The sequence below is a fragment of the Tachyglossus aculeatus genome, chromosome 1 (assembly GCF_015852505.1).
Source record: "Tachyglossus aculeatus isolate mTacAcu1 chromosome 1, mTacAcu1.pri, whole genome shotgun sequence".
NCBI lineage: Eukaryota > Metazoa > Chordata > Mammalia > Monotremata > Tachyglossidae > Tachyglossus > Tachyglossus aculeatus.
The window spans coordinates 132,766,211-132,782,537 of NC_052066.1; the positions used below are offsets into that span (position 1 = coordinate 132,766,211).

At 41.9% G+C, this 16,327-nt stretch overlaps 1 protein-coding gene across 20 annotated transcripts in view; it reads left to right on the plus strand.

The window, feature by feature from the left end:
- The window catches only part of DST (dystonin), a 520,502-nt gene that overhangs the window by 216,898 nt on the left and 287,277 nt on the right, over positions 1–16,327 (plus strand). The gene's annotated exons all lie outside the window — the stretch shown is intronic.

A 16,327-nucleotide genomic window follows, 5' to 3' on the forward strand; every position in this document is an offset into this window, starting at 1 on the left:
CTACCTTTGTACCTACTCTTGTAATGTTGAAGAGTATGTTGCCTAATTGCCAATAGAGTCCTGTGGAAATTCTTGGCTTACTATGGAGCTTCTCATTTGCGAGAAGGGACTTATACTCATCTTCACACTACTGGAAGAATCATAGCATTTCAATGATCGTAATAACTTGTGTGTCTTTGCATCTGTGTCTTTCTACAGCACAGTCATCCATGTAAAGGACTCTAGACTCTACGCTCCTTGTGGGCAGGAAATGTGTCTACCACCTCTGTTGTACTCTCCCAAGCACTTCGTACATTGCTCTGCATAAAGTAAGATCCCTAAAATACCACTGACTGCTAAAAGAATGGTTCATGAACCTTCATTCATGTTCCTATTTTGTTGTTTCTCAGAGTTTCAGACACATAGCCTGATAGCAACTTTTGGATTCCTTGTTCCGTTCTTGAGCATGATAGTACAGAAATAGGTTGAACAAGATTGAACCAAGTTTATAAAGCCACACTGCCTCAAAGGATAGTATGGGAAAATACTTTGACCCTATGCTTTTGGCAAGAAGTTGATTTTTTTTGAATAGAAAATTCCTTTCACAAAATATGTCCGTCCCAGAAGTGCATGTCAAAGTTAAGGCAGCTAACTTAATTGCTTGAAATGGTGGGAAAGTTGGTCAGCTGTCCTTCCTTTTAAGTCTTTTTTGTTTCCTAGAGCTGATTATGGTGAAGGGATTTTGGAACTGGAAACATGGTACAGTGGGAAATGGAATCATGTCTCACTGGATTTTTTTTATTTACTGCACCTGCCCATACTTAGGAAATTACAAAAGTGAACAGGAAGAGAGGTTGTGATAAAGGATTCTTGTGCAGTGAGATTCTGTGGGCAAGAAGATGGGTTGATGTTTCCAGATCAGAGGAATCAATCATATTTATTGAGCGCTTACTGGGTGCAAGGGCATTGTAATAAGCACTTGGGAGAGTGCACTATAACAGAGTTGGTAGACATGTTGCCTACCCAAAATGCTATCCAAGGGGCAATTTTCTTTCTTCACTTTTGCACTAGTCCTGCCAGACTCACCCTCCCTCCCTCCCAAATCTCCCCCTTCTTCCCCTCCAAATTTTGGTTGTCTTCTCTTTTTGCAATAGGATGAAGCAGTTTTGGAAATCTTGCTATGTGGAGGATGTGCCTGTGCCATTAGTTTAGAGGCTGCTGCCTGATCCTTAATATATTAAGTTTTATAAACTCACCTTAAGCTCCCCTCTAGACTGTAAGCTTGTTTTGGGCAGTTAACATGTCTGCCAACTCTATTTTGTACTCTCCTACGTGCTTAGAACAGTTCTCTGCATATAGTAAGAACTCAATAAGTACCATTGATGCTGAGGATTATGAGGGTGATGATGATAGGGATGGAGGCATTTTCTACAAATGCTCAGGACATGTTTCTCCACTCCTCAAGAAACTCCAGAGGTTGCCCATCCACCTGCTCATCAAACAAAAACTCTTCCCTATTGGCTTTAAAGCACTCAATCACCTTGCCTCCCCTATGACCCAGTCCACACACTGCTGAACTTCTCAGGGTGCCTCTAACTCATCTGTCTCGCCACCAATGTCCTGCTGCTGGTCTGGCATGCACTCCTTCCTCAAATCCAACAGAAATTACTCTCCCCCCCCATTCAAAGCTTTAATGAGGGCACATCTCCTCCCAGACTAAGCCCCGCCTTTCCTCTTCTTCCACTCCCACTCCCTTCTGTCACCCTGACTTTCTCCCTTTACTCATCCCTGCTCCCAGCCCCTCAGCACTTGTGTACATATCTGTAATTTATTTATATTAGTGTCTGTCTCCCCCTCATTTGATTCATTGTCATATTTATTGAGCACTTACTGTGTGCAGAGCATCATACTAAGCATTTGGGAGAGAACAGTACAACAATAAATACATTCCCTGTCCACAACAAGCTTGCAGTGTGCCTCTAAGACTGTAAGCTAATTGTGGGCAGCGAATCTGTTCATTGTTGTACTGTTCTCTCCGAAGCTGTACTGCACTCTCCAAGTACAGTGGTTTGTGCACAGGAAGTGCTCAGTAAATATGAATAAATGAATGATAGGGCAGTAGCAGGGGGAAGGAGACCATGATGGAGACAACATGAATTGTGGGTGCAGTGGTTACTGTGTGGGAAAGGAGGCAGGGAAGGAGAGACATAGGGGAGCTTGAGGGAGGCCAGGAGGAGGGAGAAAATTCAGGGGATTGTTTTTCTCTGACAAGTTCTCCCTTGTGCCCTGTGGTTGAGTTTTTCTTCCACCCTTGTACCACTTCTTGAGCAGGAGCAGAAAGATGAGAGTTGGCAGGTGAAAAACCTTTGACCCATGTTCAAATGTTTTAATAATAATGACATTTATTAAGCATGTACTATGTGCAAAGCACTGTTCTAAGTACTAGGGTATATACAATATAATCAAGTTGTCCCACGTGGGGCTCACAGACTTAATCCATATTTTCCAGATGAAGTAACTGAGCCACAGAGAAGTTAAGTGACTTGCCCAAAGTCACATAGCTGACAAGTGGTGGAACAGGGATTTGAACCCATGACCTCTGACTCCAAAGCCCGGGCTCTTTCCACTGAGGCTCACTGCTTCTCACTCACTGTTTAGATGTTTTGGATAACTAAGCTTTGTGGGCAGGGAATGCGACTACTAATTCTATTTTATTATACTCCCCCAGTGTTTAGTACAGTGTCTGCACATAAATGCCAGTAAGTGCTCAATAAATGCCATTGATTGGTAACAAACATTTTTGCACTATTACTATATTTTACTCCACTAGAACAGGAGAAAATTGTCTAGTCTAATTGTTCTAATTGAAACACAAGTGGCTATTAAATGAGAAACACTAACCTTTTTTTTTCGTGGTTTTGATCCAGGAAAGTGTCTTTGTAGAAGGCAGGAGGGAAAATATTACCACCTAGTATGATCTAGTGATAAGGAGATCTGAGCCCTATAATTGAATTTATATTTGGCCTTAGATAAATTAGTTAATGCCTTTCAGCTTCCATTTCTTCATCTGTAAAGCAGGAATAATGCTGCCTTTTATGTACATCTAAGGAGTATTATGAGGATTGACATTTTCAAAGTCAATATAAGAAGCGTTTGGAGTTTTCCGAAGAGAGGTGCTATGAATAAAATAAATTAAAATGTAGTCACTTGAGGGAAAGTGGAAAGAGTTGCACAAAATTCTATAATTTACATAAGGGTCCAATAGGGTTTTATTACTCTTGAAAAAACAGTTCTGCCTTTAAGCCAGAAGTTGGTACTACTTGTGACTGAATAAGCAGGAATTTTATCTTTTGTTGAGTTGACCTTGCTACAAGCTAAGTTTGTATTAAATTAGCTCCAAGGACAGTGTTTTTAGTGTTTTGAATTGGAAGACAGCTTCTGCTGTTTTCTAAACTGCCAGCAATATATATATATATATATATATATATTTATTTTAGATCTTGAAATAATGCTGTCCCAAAACACAATAGGATTTGCTTGACAGTGAGTACTGGATTTAGAAAGAGGCAGGGGATTATCTACTGTGCTGTATTATCATTTGAAAAATGTGTTGCACTTATGGGTATTGGCTTGGTGGGAGTCCAGAACCCTCTTGCAATTCTATAAAAAAATGGAGAAATTTCTCACAGATTTTCTCTAGGATTAGAAAAGCATCCTCAATTTGTATAACTTTCCAACATGGCATTCGTGAATTTCATTAGGGTTGTAGCTCAGTTGATATATTTGGAAAATTATTGCACTTTTTCTTTAAAGTGCCAGTGATCTTTATGTTTTAAAAATGTGGTGCATTTTTTTTTAATTTCCAAGAAGAATGTTTGAGATATGAAGAAGCCCTATGTGTGTGGTCCATAGAGTCCTATGCACATTGAATTTGTTTGGACTTTAATAATAACAGTGATAATGGTAATCATGGCTTTTAGGTGCCTATTCTGTGCCAATTACTGTGTTAAGCACTGAGGTAGAAGCAAGATAAGATTGAATACAATCTCTATGCCATTTGGGACTCACATCCTAGGAGGTTGGAAGAGCAGGTATTTTATCCCCTTTTACAAATGAAGAATCTGAGGCATAGAGAGGTTAAGTGAAGCAGCATGGCCTAGTGGAAGGAGCACAGGTCTGGGAGTTAGAGGACTTGGGTTCTAATTCTGGCTGTGCCACTTACCTTTTGTGTGATCTTAGGCAAGTCACTTACCTTCTCTGAGCCTCAGTTCCTTCAGCTGCAGAATGGGGATTCAGTACCTGCACTCCTTCCTATTTAGGTCCCATGTGAGACCTAATGATCTTGTTATCCACTCCAGCACTTAGTTCGGTGGTTGGTACTGTCTTCTAGTCTAGTCTTATAGACTGTGAGCCCACTGGTGGGTAGGGACCGTCTCTATATGTTGCCAACTTGTACTTCCCAAGCGCTTAGTACAGTGCTCTGCACACAGTAAGCGCTCAATAAATACGATTGAATGAATGATTGAATGGTACATAGTAAGCACTTAAAATATTTTATTGTTGTTGGCTTATGCTGTCGAGTCATGTCCGACCCAGAGCGACACCATGGACACATCTCTCCCAGAACACTCCTCCACCTGCTACTATTATTATTATTATTACTATGTGACTTGTCTAAAGGTCACATAGCAGGTAAATGGGGAAGTTGGGACTAGAACCTGACTCTCCTGATCCCAATCCTTTGGCCTTTCCTCTAGGCCACACTGCCCCTTGCTTTGCGCGGGGATATCAGTGCATAGGGACAGATGCTGAGATCGAGGCAGAGGTTATTATCATCATTTTCATCACTCCACAGCACATGTACTTACCTATAAATTATATATTATAAATTATTTGTATTAATGTCTGTCTACCCTTCTAGACTGTAAGCTCATTGTGGACAGGGAACATGTCCACCAACTCTGTTTCATTGTACTCTCAAGTGCTTAGTTCAGTGCTCTGTACACAGTAAGCATTAAGTACATTTCATTGATTGGTCATTTACTGACTGCAGTGTGTATGTGTATTTGTGTGTGCCTTTCTCTCTTTACCAAAATGGAAGGGCAGCTTGGGGAATAGACAGAAGGAAGTAAGAGCCTCAAGGAGGTTATAGCCTATGAGATTGACTTGAAGAGAAAGAGACAGAGACCCAGAGAGTGAGGCTTAACTTCTTTGGGTATTTTTATTCTTCTCTCATCTCTGTAGTATTGCTGGCAACACCAACATGGCAAACCCCATTTGGAAAGTGCTTAGTACAGTGCTCAGCACACAGTAAAAGCCCAATAAATTTGATTGATTAATTGGAAGGGGACAGTCCTGGTTTTTCCCAGTCTTTGTCCCTACCCTAGGCGTGTTCTTTCAGGAGGTAAGGATGAGGCTCCAGCAGTTTGATGTGCCTAACTTGGGAAGCCAGCAGCAGATTGACAGTTTGGTTTAATCTCAGAAGGTGAAACTGAGCTGGCAGAGGTGATTGGTAGGTGGGAGGAAGGCAGCTGTTTGGGTCGGGAGGTAGGGGTGGGACCAATGGGAGAAAGGCCAAGGAGGAGTTGTTTTGGTTAGTAATCAGGTTGGACACCATCCCCGTCCCACATGGGGCTCACAGTCTAAGAAGAAGGGAGAACAGGCATTGAATCCCCAGTTTAAGATCCTGAAACTGAGGCATGGAGAAGTAAAGTGACTTTCCCAAAATCACTCAGCAGTCAAGTGGCAGAATTGGGATTAGAATTCAGATCCTCTTACTCTCAGGTTTGAGCTCTTTCCATTAGGCCGTGTTCCTTCGCCTCTAAGTAACTGGAGTTTAAACCAGTTCAAGTTAAATAGAAAAACTACTTTATTATATCTTTCCCTTATTTCTATCCAGAATTTGTAATGAAGGCAATACCAGCCCACTTGTTTATGGGTTAATAGTTCAACACTGAGAAAGCAGGGTATTTGGGGCAGTGAGAATCAATATGGAAAGTTACGTAGTCCAGATGTCATTTTTTTTCTGAAATAAATATGGACAAGTTTTGCATAGTGACCTCCTGTTTTGTTCTCTAATTTGTACTTTTTACATTTTCTTTTTCGCCTAAAATGTCTGAACAGGAAAGGTATTCACAGCAAATTAATTAGTAATGCCCTGTAGTGGTGAGAGAACTGCAGTGAGGAAATTGAATCAATGGACAATTTGTTCCGAATGAAATGATGATGGTGATGGTATTTGGTAAGGGCTTACTATGTGCCAAGCGCTGTTCTAAGCTCTGGGGGATACAAGGTAATCAGGTTGTCCTACGTGGGGATCACAGTCTTAATCCCCATTTTACAGATGAGGGAACTGAGGCACAGAAAGTGAAGTGATTCGCCCAAAGTCACACAGTTGACAAGTGGCGGAATCGGGATTAGAACCCATGACCTCTGACTTCGAAGCCTGAGCTCTTTCCACTAAGCCACACTGCTTCAATTAAAGGTTTAACACCCCTATTACATAATCCTGGTTATGTCCTACCTGTGGAATCCTTAGATGCCTTTTCTCTCACTATTATGAAGACTCATTTGTTGGTGCCTTTCAGGGAAAAATATGCCAAGGAAGATATCATATTACAGGCCACATTTTCTAGACTGTGAGCCCATTGTTGGTAGGGATTGTCTTTATCTGTTTCTGTATTGAACTTTCAAAGCGCTTAGTACAGTGCTCTGCACACAGCAAGTGCTCAATAAATACGATTGAATGAATGAGTGAATATAGAGGACAACTGCTGAAGAGCCTAAAGAGAGTCAAAAACTACTCTAACAGGATTTCTCCCTGAAAAAAGGATTAAAATTGAGAATCACAAGGCTTGCTTTTGCATCTGTGATAATAATAATAATAATAATAATAATAATAATAATAATAATAATAATAATAATGTTTGTGTTAAATGACTTCTATGAGCCAATCACCACAGAAGCTCCAGGAGACAGAAGATAATCAGGTTGGACATAGTCCCTGCCCCTTATGGGGTTCACAATTTAAGTAGGAGGGAGTACAGGTATCTTAATCCTCATTTTACAGATGAGGAAACTGAGGTACAGAGAGGTTAAAGCGCCTTGTCCAAGGTCACACAGCTGGCAAATGGCAGAGCTAGGATTAGTACCTAAGTCCTCTGACTCCCAGGTGTGTGCTCTTTCCACTGGGAACACTGCTCGGGAAATCCATCTGCTCATCAAGAGTATAGCTTAAGCTTCCCCATCTCCACCATTTTGTCTCCTTCCTTTTCCATCTTCTGGCATTGAAAACGGGATAGTGGCCAGAATCCAGGCAGGCAGATGGAGAAGTGATAGGGGCATGGGACTGGGGGGAGGGTGATTGATATAGGATAAAGCCATCTGCTCCTAGTTGCTGCCCAGAAGAATTGGGTGAACTCCCCATGTAAAGAGGAGGCACATACAGCCTCTACCATCAACCAGTGGCAAAAATAACTTGCACCATTTGCACACATTATTTACTCCCTTTCTGGATTTTTATTAAATGGTATTTGTTAAGCACTTACTATGTCATTCATTCAGTCATATTTATTGAGCGCTTATTGTGTGCAAAGCACTGTACTAAGCACTTGGAAAGTACAATTCAGCAGCAGAGAGAGACAATTCCTGCTCAAAGTATAGAAGGGGGGAGGCAAACATCAAAAGAAGTAAACAGGCATCAATAGCATCACTATTCCATCAATTATATTCCATCAATATAAATAAATGGAATTATATACACACACACACATCACAAAACAAGTAAGCAGGCATTAATATAAACATAATTACATATGTACATATATACACAAGTACTATGAGGTGGGGATGGGGGTAGAACAAAGGGAGAGAGTTGGGATGATGGGGGGGATGGGAAGCTGAGGAAAAGGGGGGGCTTAGTCTGGGAGGGCCTCCTGGAGGAGGTGAGCCTTCAGTAGCGCTTTGAAGTGGGGGAAGTGTGCTAGTTTGGTGGATTTGAGGAGGGAGGGCATTCCAGGCCAGAGGTAGGATGTAGGCCAGATACAAGCTATTCAAGTTTGGCACATTCCATGTCCCACATGGGGCTCACAGTTTTAATCACCATTTTTCAGGTGAGGTAACTGAGGTACAGAGAATTAAGTGACTTGCCCAAGTGACTGCAGATAAGTGGTAGAGCAGAGATTAAAACCCAGGTCTTTCTGACTTCCAGTCTTATGCTTTATCCACTAGGCCATGCTGCTTCAAAGTGGTTTTGATTACCATTTCAAATCCCTACTAACATTTGCCAGCCAACACATGAGATAGCCTTGAGGTGGACGAGGCACAGGTGGACTTAGTGAAGTCTTTTAATGGCTGTTAGATTTTCTTGTGTTTTGGCCCAGTTAACAAAAGTCTGCAATCCTTTGGTTCTCATTTTTGTCTAACTCTGCAGGAATGTTCAAGGCCGAGAGTTTCTAAAGCTATGCCAGGTTCACATTTGAAGATAAAAGATGAAGTGCTTATGTGTACTTGTAGGCTAGGCTAATCATACGGCTTATTCTCTTTATTGTCTCTTACCCTGCACTTTTCTCCCAGGGAATCTCAGCTGGTTCTCGCATCAACAGGCTCCCAGAACCCGTCAACCCCCGCAGTTTATTTCATTCTACACTTCTACCCTCTTGTGGGCTGTTATGGCCCGTGCAGACGACTTCTGCTAATATATGTTTATTGGCCGTAGGCCCAGATCAGTATTTCCAGTCTGTTCTGGTACTTGGAAGAACAGGATTGTGTAGAATGTGATCTTTGCACCCTCTTTTTCCACTGTTGCCTGTGCTCTCTTTGGAACACCTTTATGCTATTAAACAGCACAAAGCTCATTTCAAAGGTCAGGAAGATGATAACCACGTGAACTGCTGTGACGAGGTGATGTCATGCCTATTGTACTCAATCATGCGTTCAAGATGATGCTCAGTAAATGCTAGTGATTGAATGATCAGGGATAGCATGCTATTTTCCTCTGATCAGCTGCATCGTGGTTCAGTGGAAAGAGCCCGGGCTTGGGAGTGAGAGGTCATGGGTTCTAATACCGTCTCTACCACTGTCAGCTGTGTGACTCTGGGCAAGTCACTTAACTTCTCTGTGCCTCAGTTACCTCATCTGGAAAATGGGTATTAAGACTGTGAGCCCCATGTGGGACAACCTGATTACCTTGTATCCCCCCAGAGCTTAGAACAGTGCTTTGCACATAAACAGGGCTTAATAAATGCCACTATTATTAATATTATTATTATTAAAATGTCCAAGTAGAATAGCTTTGGTTTAAAAACACACGGTATTATCACCTAATAATAACAATAGTCAGTCAATCTTATTTATTGAGCACTTCCTGTATGCAGAGCACTGTATTAAGCGCTTGAGAAAGTACAATATAACAATAAAAAGACACATTCCTTGCCCACAAAAAGCTTACAGTCTAGAGGGGGAGACAGATGTTAATATAAATAAATACATTACAGTACATACAATAAATACAATGTAAACAAATACATTACAGTATAGTTCATAAGTGTCGTGGGGCTGTCTACTTGTCGGGGCAAAAGGGGCAAAAAAAAAAAAAATCTCATGGTTTCTTTCTGCATCACCAGTAATTGATTCTGCATGCACGTCCAGTAATTGACTTGCTAGATAGCTGCTTCTAAGGCAATGCAGTGTGTTTAGTCAGAAATAGTATAGGCCAGACTTCTATGAAGTGTTTTGCACTGGGGCTTGAGTCTTTGTGTTTTTTCCAAGGTGTCTAGAAGTCTGGTGGCATATTGCCAGGTGCTGCGTGGGGAGTTGAGGGCCCATCTCCCACTGTCAGCCTGACTGGATGTTGATGCATTCATTCAAGCAATCATATTTATTGTGCGCTTACTGTGTGCAGAGCACTGTACTAAGCGCTTGGGAAGTACAAGTTGGCAACATATAGAGACAGTCCCTACCCAACAATGGGCTCACAGCCTAGAAGGGGGAGACAGACAACAAAAGAAAACATGTAGACAGGTGTCAAAATCGTCAGAAAAAAATAGAATTAAAGCTATATGCATATCATTAACAATAAATAGAATAGTAAATATGTACAAGTAAAGTAAATAGAGTAATAAATCTGTGTATATATATATATATATATACATATATATATATATATATACAAGTGCTGTGGGGAGGGGAAGGAGGTAGGGCAGGGGGATAGGAAGGAGGAGAGGAAAAAGGGGGCTCAGTCTGGGAAGGCCTCCTGGAGGAGGTGAGCTCTCAGAGGGCTCTGCAGGTGATGGTCAATCAGGTTAACGTCCAATTGGCAGGGTTCTCAGTGCCATGGGACTTGAGAAATGGACCTGATGTCTAATTCTGGCTCTGTCAATTGCTTGCTGTGTGACTTTGGGCAAGTCACTTAACATCTCTGTGCCTCAATTACCTCTTCTGAAAAATGGGGATTAAAACTTCCTCCCTCAATTTAGACTGTGAACCCCATGTGGGATAGAGACTAGGTCCAACCTGAAAAACTTGTATGTACCCCAGCACTTAGAACAGTGCTTGACATATAGTAAGCACTTAAGGAATACCTTAAAAAAATCCCATCCACATAGTACCATGTTAGGCTGGAGTTCAGCATTAGGGGTGACTTGTGCAGAGCTCGGCCACATATATTTCTTCGTAACTGTTATCCTCAAAAAGCACTTTCCTCATGCATGCTTGACCTAAGTCTGTTCCCCAAGTAGATTGCTGCTTCTCATCAGTCCAGGCACATTTTAATTTCCCCTACTGTTGCACAGTATGACTAGAAATAATGAATTGTGATGCATGGCAAGAGACCGCAAGGTCTAAGGGTAGGAGTTTTCTCATCTGCAAAATTGGGATAGTAATACTTCACAGACGTGTCGTAAGGCTAAAATGAGATAATTGATGTGAAAGCTCTTCGGAAAAATAAGTGCCACACAAAAATATGTTGTGATTACCACCATCAGCATTACCACTATATTACATTCTATGAAAGTTTATCAGATTTTGAGGCATTCCAACCACTTCGGTAGTTTTGAGAAAATATTTGGTGTTCCTGTGAGCACCCGTTGAACCAAACTTCAATTTAAGACTATTCTTTTGGGGAAAATGTATCAGAGATACATCCCTACTACAGGAACTGTTTGAGGAAGGCTCAGGGTAACAGGCCGGAAAAACTAAAAATTAACGTTAAAGTAGGCGTAGATGTTGGCATGAAAGAACTTCTGACCATGATCCACATACGGTTTCACTGTGCTTTCCATGTGGTGCCAGACACTTGACAGAGCCATTTATTTTTTGCCAAGCCAGCATCTGAGAGGACATCAAAAGCCCCATGATGCTGTTTATAGAGATGGGAGATTGTCTCATCTTGGTACATTTGTGAGAGTGTACTGTATATATAACCATTTCTATTTTACACGTAGTGAATTACAAACATATGCATCATTAATATATGATTACTACCAGTGTGCTATTACATCTATTAGTACTGTAAACATTTAGTGGAAAGAGCACGGGCTTGGGAGTCAGAGGTCATGTGTTCTAATCCCAGCTCTGCCACTGATCAGCTGTGTGACTTTGGGCAAGTCACTTGACTTCTCTGTGCCTCAGTTACCTCATCTGTAAAATGGGGATTAAGACTTTGAGCCCCACATGGGACAACCTGATTACCTTGTATCTTCCCCAGTGCTTAGAACAGTGCTTGACACATAGTAAGCACTTAACAAATGGCATCATTATTAAATCCTACAATCCCAGTGTTAGAGGCTCAGTACAGTGCTCTACACACCGCAGTAAGTGCTCAATAACACTGATGATGATTACTTGTTAAATGCTTATTCAGTTCCAAACACTGTATTAAGCACTGGGGTGAATATAAGATAATCAAGTGGGACTCAGTCCTTTCCCACAGAAGCTCAAATGCAACTTGAGACTCTTACTTCCAGGTTGGACAGGGCCATCTGCAAGGAACACCCCATCCATAAAGCAGTAAGATCCAAGACAAGACAAAACTCTGCATTTCAGCAGCTCTGCAGTCTGCACCATTTCTTTAGAAGTGTGTGTGGTGAACTGCTTCGGCAACCATCTCAGTTACAAGTAGAGCTGAAAGTTCCTTATGGTCAAGTATCATGTATACCAACTCTGTTACATTGCACTCTCCCAAGCACTTAGGACAGTGCTCTGAACACAATAAGCCTTTAATGAATACAATTTATTTATTGATTGATATATATATGGTGAGTTTGAGGACCACACATTGTCTTAGTGTAGTTCATTGGAACATGGCTTGTTGTCTGGAGGCTGTCGTACTGGCTTGGCAAAGGGTTGAGTGTGGGAGATGAATACTCTGGGTTTTATGATGTGGAAAAACAGCTTGAATAAATATTTTTGAGCATATGTACTGTGGAAAGTCATTTGGATGTTCTACTCTGATCCTTTCGTCACAAATGCAGACAGAATTGGTCCAAATAAATTGATAACCTTGTAACTGGATTGGAGACTCATTTAGGAGACTGTTCCTTCTTGGCAGCATCCAGAAGTTATATTGGAACATGGTTGGCAGCTTGAGCCCAATCCTTGAGCTCACATTAGACTTCTGGAATGTCCCCGTCATCCTTGAGCTCACATTAGACCTCTGGAATGTCCCTGTCTGGCCTGAAATTCCTTTCCCCTTCATATACTACAGACCACCACTCTCCCCACCTTCAAAGCTTTACTAAAATCCCATCTCCTTTAAGAGATTTTCCTTGACGAAGCCCTCATTTCCCCTACTTCTTCTCCCTTCTGTGTCACCTAAGCACTAAGTACTCTGAGCCCCACAGTACTTATGTACACATCCATAATTTATTTTAATGTGTGTCACCCCCGCTAGACTGTAAAGTTCTTGTGGTCAGGGAATGTGTCTACCAACTGTTAAATTGTACTCTGAAACTCAGTACACTACACACAGTAAGCACTCAGTAAATACCATTAATTGATTTGCCCCCCAAACTTTGTTTCTTATATTGAACTTAAGGCTTTTTAGCTTTATAATCCCAATTTAGGACAAAAGTTATCCACACTGATTTTTTAAATAATGGTAATTGTTAACTGCTTACTGTGTGCCAGGCACTGATCTAAGCACTAGGGTAGATATGAACTAATTAGGTTGGACATAATCCATGACCTACTTGGCCTTACAGTCTTAATCTCTATTTTAGAGATGAGGTAACTGAGGCACAGAGAAGTTATGGGATTTGTCCAAGGTCACACAGCAGATAAGTGGCAGATCCAGGATTAGAACCCAGGTTCTTCTGACTCCCAGGCCTGTTCTATTTCCACTAGGGAGATTCAAGGTAAATATGGTATTAAAAATGCCAGCCAGGACCCAGTGGAGAGTTCAGTGAAGGCCTCAGAGACCATCGCCAAACCAGATTCTCAGACAAGACAATGAAACAAAGATCAGGATGGAATCTGTTCCACCCATTGCATAGAATTATCACAGACCATTGTGGCCTGGTGGAAAGAGCACAGGCCTGGGACTCAGAAGACCCGAGTTCTAATTCCGGCTCTGCCACTTGCCTGCTGCGTAACCTTGGACAGGTCACTTAATGTCTCTGTGCTTCAGTTACCTCATCTATAAAATGAGGTTTAAGACTGTGAGCCCTATGTAGCACATGGACTGTGTCCAACCTGATTAACTTGTATCTACTCCAGTGCTTAGAACAGTACCTGGCACATACTAGGCAGTTAACAATCACCATTTTAAAAACAAACAGAAAAACCTCACAGATTTACCAAAGTTGAGGTTCACAAAAATGTATTTAAAGCCGCTGGTTCAAAACTCTGAGGGCCAAATTTGGTGATCTGCATAACAGAAATCAGTTAATAATAATAATGATGGTGTTTAAGTGCTTACTATGTGCCAGGCACTGTACTAAGCTCTAGGGTGGACACAAGCAAATTGAGTTGTCCCATGTGGGACTCAAAGTCTCAATCCCCATTTTACAGATGAGCTAACTGAGGCACAGAGAAATGAAATGACTTGCCCAAGGTCACACAGCAGAAAAGTGGCAGAGCCAGGATTAGAACCTTCTGATTTTATCTACTATACCATGTTGAGTGTTGTGGCCATGCAGTTGCCTAAAGTCTCTTCTTTGGGGAATTGGCTATCAAAAGAGTTTAGTCTGATAACTCACTCTAAATTTTCTCTTACAGCAGGTAAAACTTGAGCAGAGAGCAGTCATTTACTGTGTAGAACTACTTTCTTTGGTATTTTTCCCATCCAGGAGCTGATCAGAACCACACATCTCAGGAAAACGAACCTGAGACTTCTGCCTCAAAATTAAGTCCTGCCCCTTGGGTATTTGGGACTTTCCCACTACTGACAGAGGACAAGCCTCCTCCCAAAATGTTCCAATAGCTTCTGGAAGGGTGGGAGGGAGATTTGTTCCTTATTCCTTCTCTCTTTATTTTTTATTGGTATTTGTTAAGTGCTTACAGTATGTCAAGTACAGTTTTAAGTGCTGGAGCTGATCCAGGTTTATTAGGTTGGACAGAGTCTCTCTCCCACATGGGGCTCACAGTCTAAGTAAGAGGGAGAACAGGGATTGAATCCCCATTTTACAGTTTGGGAAACTGAAGCACAGAGAAGTGAAGTGACTTACCCAAGGTCACAAAGCAGGCAAGTGGCAGAGCTGGATTAGAACCTAGCCTGTGACCTGGCTGTCTAATTAAAACTAGATCTGTTTGAAAATTAAACATGGATTTCTATTCTGTGATTTGCCATGGAAATATTTAATGGGCAGAGAAAGGTTATGATGAAGTCTCTGTTTCCCTCCTACATACAGATTTGAGTTGGTCCTGTTCCTTTGAGACCTTGCTAGAATTCACAAGTAGGGGGTTGGTGATTAAATAAGGAATCAGCCTCCTCTCTGATCTCCCTTACTCCTGCCTCTCCCCGCTTCAGTCTATACTTCACTCTGCTGCCCGGATTATCTTTGTACAGAAACACTCTAGGCATGTTACTGCCCTCCTCAAAAATCTCCAGTGGCTGCCTGTTAACCTACAAATCAAGCAAAAACTCCTTATTCTCGGCTTCAAGGGTCTCCATCACCTTGCTCCCTCCTATCTCACCTCCCTTCTCTCCTTCTCCAGCCCAGCCCACACCCTCCACTCCTCTGCCGCTAACCTCCTCCCTGTACCTCGTTCTCCCCTTTCCCACCGTCAACCCCCCCGGCCCACGTCCTTCCCCTGACCTGGAAGGCCCTCCCTCCACACATCTGCCAAGCTAACTGTCATCCTCCCTTCAAAGCCCTACTGAGGCTCCCCTCCTCCAGGAGGCCTTTCCAGACTGAGCCCCCTTTTTCCTCTCCTCTTCCCCATGCCCCCCTCCACTCTACCTCCTTCCCCTCCCCACAGCACAGCACTTGTATGTATTTGTACAGATTTATTACTCTATTTATTTTACCTGTACATATTTACTATTCTATTTATTTTGTTAATGGTGTGCACATAGCAATAATTCTATTTATTCTAATGGTTTTGACACCTGCCAACATGCTTTGTTTTGTTGTCTGTCTCCCTCTTTTAGACTGTGAGCGCACTGTTGGGTAGGGATCATCTGTATATGTTGCCAACTTGTACTTCCCAAGTGCTTTGTACAGTGCTCTGCACATAGAAGGCACTCAATAAATACGATTTAATGAAATGACTGAATGAAGGAAGAAGGCAGGCCTGTCTAATAACTTTTTTTGCACACTCAAGCCCCTTGTGCAGTGCTCTCACTAAAGTCGTTACATAAAGAATGAGACTGTACGACTGTAAAATCGTTGTGGGCAGGGAATGTGTCTGTTTTGTTTTATTGTACTTTCCCAAGCGCTTAGTACAGTGCTCTGCCCACAGTAAGTGCTCAATAAATACAATTGACAGACTGAGAACCTGACCTCCTACCTCTTTTGCTATCTATTTCGGGAAGGAAAAGCTTGATTTTGTTCCATTAGGTTGATAAAACATGTATCAAACACCGTTCTAAGTGCTAAGGTAGATATAAGTGAATTAGGTTGGACACATTCCATGCCCCATATAGGTCTTGTAGTCTTAGTAGGAGGGAGAACAGGAGGACTGAGGCACGGAGAAGTTAAGCAACTTGCCCAAAGTTACTCAGCAAGCATTTGGCCAAGCCCAGATAAGAACCCAGGTCCTTGGACTCCCAAGCCCAAGCTCTTTCCACTAGGCCTTACTGTTTTCACTAAAATGTTTACATTCATTTGTCGCACAATTCTCCTGGTGGGGCTTAGAGTGCTAATTTAACTCTGAGGGGCCAGCAGTGATTGCAAGAGATCTTCTGTTC